Genomic DNA, 6,000 nt, shown 5'->3' with positions numbered 1-6,000 from the left:
CAGTACCACATACGTAGAAAAAAAGCCGGAAGTGGTGCTGAGGTTCAAGTGGTAGAGCTCCAGCCTTGAGAAAGTCCAGGGACAGTGCTCAGACCCTGAGCTCAAGCCCAGGACTGGCAAAAGAAAAAAAAAAGTGTTTTGTTTTATTTGAACAGGGTCCTACTGTGGTGTTAAGCTGACCTCAAACTCCTAGCCTCATGTGATAATCCTGTTTTAGGCTCTCAGTTAGGATATAGTTGTGTACACTGTTGTGCTTGACTTTCCTTCCTTTTTTCCTTTTTCCTTTCTCCTTTTTCTTTCCTCCTCCTCCATCATCATCTTCTTTTTTTTCTTCTTCCTCCCTCCTTTCCTCCTCTCCCATTTTCCTTTCTATCCTTCCTTCCTTTCCTTTTCTTCCTTTCTTTCTCTTTCTATTTTTCTTTCCCTACCGCCTGTCCTCTTTCCCTCCCTCCCTTTGACAAACTCTCACTATGTAGAATATGCTTCTGGCTTTGAATTTATCTGCTCCCTCTTGCTTTAGTCTATCAGGTGCTGAGATTACTGGTATGCACCATCCTGCCCAGCTAATAGTCAAACATTTCTTGAATAAATATGACAGACTCAAAATGGATTTGAGGTGAAATAGGTTTATGGAACTGTAATATGGAAAGCCTTTACCAGGAATAAGGGCATGGTATGGGCATACAAGAGCTATTTATGGAGTACAGGACACCAGGTGATAATCCCTATGGAACTCTTTGCACTCAAATGACCTTAGATAAGGTGTCAAATCCACATGTGAGCATTTAAGGAAAGCCTTGTGTGTATGTGCATGTGTGTGTAAGCAGGCATGCATGGGCACATACTTATGTATTGGTACTGGGGCTTGAATTTAGGGCCTTGCATTCTTGCTTAGCATTTTTGCTCAAGACTGGTGCTTTATCGCTTGAGCCATACCTCCACTTCTGGCTTTTGCTGATTAATTGAACATAGGAGGTTCAAGGACTTTGCTGTGTGGGCTGACATTATATTTATTGTGTTCCTCAGTTCTCAGCCTCCTGAGTAACTAGGATTATAAATCTGAGCCATTAGTGCCTGATAGAAAAATATTTTTGTTTCTATGATAGTTTTTCTTTGGAACTGATAAAGCATGTTTCATGACCCCCCCCCCCCCAAAATGAGTTTAAGCAGGCACTGGTGGCTCATGCCTGTAATCCTAGCAACTCAGGAAGCTGAGGTGTGAGGATCATAGCTTGAATCCAGCCTGGGCAGGAAATTCTGTGAGACTTTTATCTCCAATAAACTATTCAGAAAAAGCTGAACATATAGCTCTGGCTCAAGTGTTAGAGTGCTAGAATTGAGTGAGGTGAAGCTTAGGAACATTGCCCAGATCCTGAATTTAAGCCCCAGGAATGGCACCAATTAAAAAAAACCCCAACACAGATTTAGCTTTAGGTAGTGTCTTTGTTGTTGCTATTGTTTGTGGGCTTGAACTCAGGGCCTGGGTGCTGTCCCTGAGCTGCTCTGTGCTCAGGGCTAGCACTATACCACTTGTGTCATAGCACCACTTCCAGCTTTTTTTGAGTAGTTTATTGGAGAATCTTATGGAGCTAGGTGCTTGTGGCTCATACCTGTAATCCTAGCTACTCAGTAGGCTGAGATCTGAGGATCACAGTTCAAAGTCACCCAGGCGGAAAAGACCCCATGAGACTCATCTCTAAATCACCACTCAAAACCCAGAAATCGCACTGTGGCTCAGAGTGGTAGAGTGCATGCTTCGAGCAAAAGAGCTTCCAGGACATGAATTCGAGCCCCACAAGGACATTTTTTTTTTTTTTGCCAGTCCTGGGCCTTGAACTCAGGGCTTGGGCACTGTCCTTGGACTTTCTCAAGGCTAGCGCTCTACTATTTGAGCCCTATTACTACTTCCAGCTTTTTTTCTATGTATGTGGTACCGAGTAATCAAACCTGGGTCTTTGTGCATGTTAGGCAAGCACTCTACCACTAGGCCAACTCCCGGCCCCCTACAATTTTTTTTTTAAAGAATCTCACAGACTTTTCTCTGTCCCAGCTGACTTTGAACCACAATCCTCAGATCTCAGCTTCCTGAGTAGATAGTATTAGAGGCATAGATGTGTGAGCCACCATTGCATGGCTGACATTGTTTTTATGCTTGTTTATTTTTTTTAATACAAGTAACTCAAAAATACTCAACAAATACACAATGGTTGTGCCCCTAGGAAATGAGAAGAGAGGATAATGCAGGTAGATTTGAACAGGAAGAATGTTTTGTGAATAATAACAACATAGGGAAAATTGAGTAAACCCAGGAGAGGCAGATATGTGCCACGGCAGAAACATTGGAGTAAAACAAAAGATACTGGCAGGTGTGTGCCTCTTCACAAACAGTGGTAGGCGCTTCTTTCTCTGCCTCTTGGTTGTTTGCAGGTACCATGCATTAGTTCCTACACAGCACTTCCTCGACCTCTCCTGGTCACACTCTGTCATGAGTCATGATGTTGATTGCTGAGAAAATAGCAAAGATCAGGGCTCTCTGGGAGGAAGACAGGGCCTGACCCAGTGTCCACTATTTCAAGAAATGGGCATAAGGTGGCAGCACTGGGTGTGCCTGCAGGTGTCTTGGAGAGGAAGCTTGGCCAAGGGCCAGCAGCTCTTGAGCTGCTAAGTCCTAGGGAGAAGATGGAAAAAAAAAAAAAAAGAATTCCACTGAAGGACTCTTTATTAGGGAAGTTAGAAATGCGAGAAAAACAGACTTCTCTGACACACATCATATGATTCCATTAGTATGAAATGTCTAGACTAGGCAAATCTATTAAGACAGAAGTAGATTAATGGTTGACCTGGGCTTGAGGCTGGGTAGAAAGGGGGTGATTTTTGTTTGCTTTTTTTTTTTAGATGAAAGTTTCTAATATTGATGGTGATGATGCATACTCAATTCTGAATATACTTTAAAAATCATTGAATTGGGTCAAGAGTTTGGCCTAGTGGTAGAGTGCTTGCCTAGTATGCACAAAGACCCAGGTTCAGTTCCTCTGTACCACAAACATTGAAAAAGCCAGAAGTGGTACTGTGGCTCAAGTGATTGAGCTCTAGCCTTGAGAAAGCCTAAGGACTGGCAAAAAAAATTAAGTTGTATACTTTCAGGGTTGAATTGTATTTATACATCAAAGTTGGTACTAAATAAAAAAGCTGGGTGCTAATGGCTCATGCTTGTAGTCCTAGTTACTCAAGAGGCTGGGATTTGATGATCATGGTTCAAAACCTTCCAGGGCAAGAAAGTCCATGAGACTCTTATCTCTAATTACCTCACAAAGCTGGAAGTAGAGCTGTAGCTTAAGCCATAGACTGCTAGTCCAGAGCAAAAAAGCTCAAGGACAATGCCCAGGCTTTGAGTTTAAGCCTCAAGACCAGAGAATAGGTAAAACTTGGCACTGGTGGCTCGTACCTGCAATCCTAGCAACTTGGGAGGCTGAGATTGGGAGAATCACAGCACAAGGCCAGTCTAAGCATAAAAAGTTTGAGAGTCATTTCAGTCAATAGTTGGTTGATGCGGTGATTTGCACTGGTCACTCAAGCTGTGTGAGAGGCTGAGTTTGAGAAGATCTTATCCCGGACAGCTTGGTCAGCAAGGTCCATGAGAACCTATCTCAATGGAAGAAGCTGAGCTTGGTTGCATGTGCCTTTCATCCCAGCTATGATGAGAAACCTAAAACAGGCAAACTGTGGTCTAAATGTGCACCTGGGCAGGAAGTGAGACCAGAGACCTTATCTCAAAAATAACCAGTACAAAAAGAAAAAAAAAGATGGCTGGAGGTAGAGGGCCTGCTTAGCAAGGGCAAGGCCCTGAGTTCAAACTCCTATATTACTAAAAAATAAAAGCACTAGGGAGGTAACTCAGTGATAGAGCATTTGCCCAGCATGCACCAGATTGTGGTTTTCATTTCTAGTACTGTAAAAGCTAATTCCATAATAAAAAAAGAATAACTAATGAACATTTAGTCAAGGACAAAAGGAAAGCTAGGCACCAATGGCTCATGCCTGTAATACTAGCTATACAAGAGGTTGAGATTTGAGGATTATAGTTGGAAGCCAGCAGGGGCTGGCTTCCAGAAAATGCTAGAAGTAAAATGCTGTTGGCTCAAGTGGTAGAGAGCTAGCTTTGAACACAAAGAAGCTCAGGGACAGTGCATAGACACCGAATTCAAATCCCAGGACTAGCAAAAAAAAGACCAGAGGAAAGGTTCTAAAATGAATGCTTTTTTGCCTTTCTGGTCCTGAAAACATGGGTAGCTTCAACAGCAATGAGAGGCCTCTCTCTTTTTGTGTTTTGTTGTATGCCAGTCCTGGGGCTTGAACTCTGTGCCTGGGTGCTGTCCCTGAGCTCTTTGGCTCAAGCCTATCAACCTATCCTTTGAAAAACAGCCCCACTTCCTGTTTTATAGAGATTAATTGGAGATAAGAGTCTCTTATTCTTTAGTTCAAAGCTGGCTTTGAACTGCAATCCTCAGATCTCAGCCTCCTGAGTAGCTAGGATTACAGGCATGAGCCACCTTGTCCAGCTTGTCCCTGAGCTTTTTTTGCTTAAGGCTAGCATTCTACCACTTGGGGCACAGCCAGTTTTTTCTGTTTGTATAGTACTGAAGAATCCAATCCAGGGCTGCATGTATGCTGCAGGCACGTGCTCTACCACAAAGCTACATTTCCAGCCTCATAGTGTGTTGAAAACTAATTTACACACAAATCACATGAGACTTTGTCCAAATTTGGACTCTATTTCAAAAGGTGGGGTCTGAAATTGTGTTTTTCTAAGAAGGTGTAAGGTGAAGCTACTAGACCTAAGATCACCATTTAAATCGAGAGGCTATATGAGAAACATAGACATTACATTTCAAGCTTGGTGTGGCATATGCCTGTAATCTTAGCACATTAGCGACTAGGAGGATCCTGAGTTCAGGGCGAACCTGTGCTACATCGTGATTCAAGGCTGATCTGGACTACATAGCCAGACTACCTCCAAAAAACATTTTTTTTTGGTCCATCGTGGGACTGTGGGCCTGGGCACTGTCCCTGAGCTCTTCAGCTCAAGGCTAGCACTCTACCACAGCACCACTACTGGTTTTCTGGTGGTTAATTGGAGATAAGAGTCTCATGGACTTTCGTGCCTGGACTGTCTCTGAACCCTGATCCTCAGATCTCAGCTTCCTGAGTAGCTAGGATTACAGGCTTGAGCCACTGGCACCCAGCTAACATTTTTAAGATATGGAAGAGACAGGGGAAAAGGGAGGACTAGTTTTCTTTTAAAATATGGAAGAGAAAGGGGGAGAATGGAGGACAAATGAGGGGAGGAGAGGTAAGGGGAAGGGATGGGAGTGGAAGAGAGCAAGAATCTAGGTTAGTAAAATAGGATTAAAGTAGAGAGAAATGGGAAAAGAGAAAATATTTTCTGTTCCTCAGGCAAGAAATGGGAGTAAGAGGGGTCGGGATTTAGCCCAGGGGAAGAGACCTTGCCTGGCAAGTGCAAGGCCCTGAGTTCAGTCCTCAGCTCTGGAAAAAGAAAAATGGGAGTAAGAAATTCAAAATAATAGTTCAGGATATTCAGTGAGGCCTTACAGCCTCCTTGATTTTGTGTAAAGTTGAAATAATTCATCAAAAGTGATTCCTTTTTTTTTTGGTCAGTTGTAGGGTTTGAATTCAGGGCCTGGTAACCATCCCTGAGCTTTTATGTTCAAGCCAGTGCTCTACCACAGTGCTTCTAGTTTTCTGATAGTTAATAGGAAGATGAGTGTCTCATGGACTTTCCTGCCCTGGCTGGCTTGGAACTGCAATCCATAGATCTCAACTTCCTGAGTAGCTAGGATTGTAGACATGAGCCATTGCACCTGGGTGATTATTATTTTTGTTGAAAATTCTTTCTTGTATCTATGACATACAAACTCTCAGCTTAATTTTAATTTTGTTCTTAAATTTATGAGCCAGTAATTACATACAGAGATCCTGTTC

Source organism: Megascapheus bottae, chromosome 6 (assembly GCF_031878675.1).
Source record: "Megascapheus bottae isolate mThoBot1 chromosome 6, mThoBot2.hap1, whole genome shotgun sequence".
In the NCBI taxonomy this organism is placed as follows: Eukaryota; Metazoa; Chordata; class Mammalia; order Rodentia; family Geomyidae; genus Megascapheus; species Megascapheus bottae.
Note: the sequence above shows the minus strand (reverse complement) of the source record.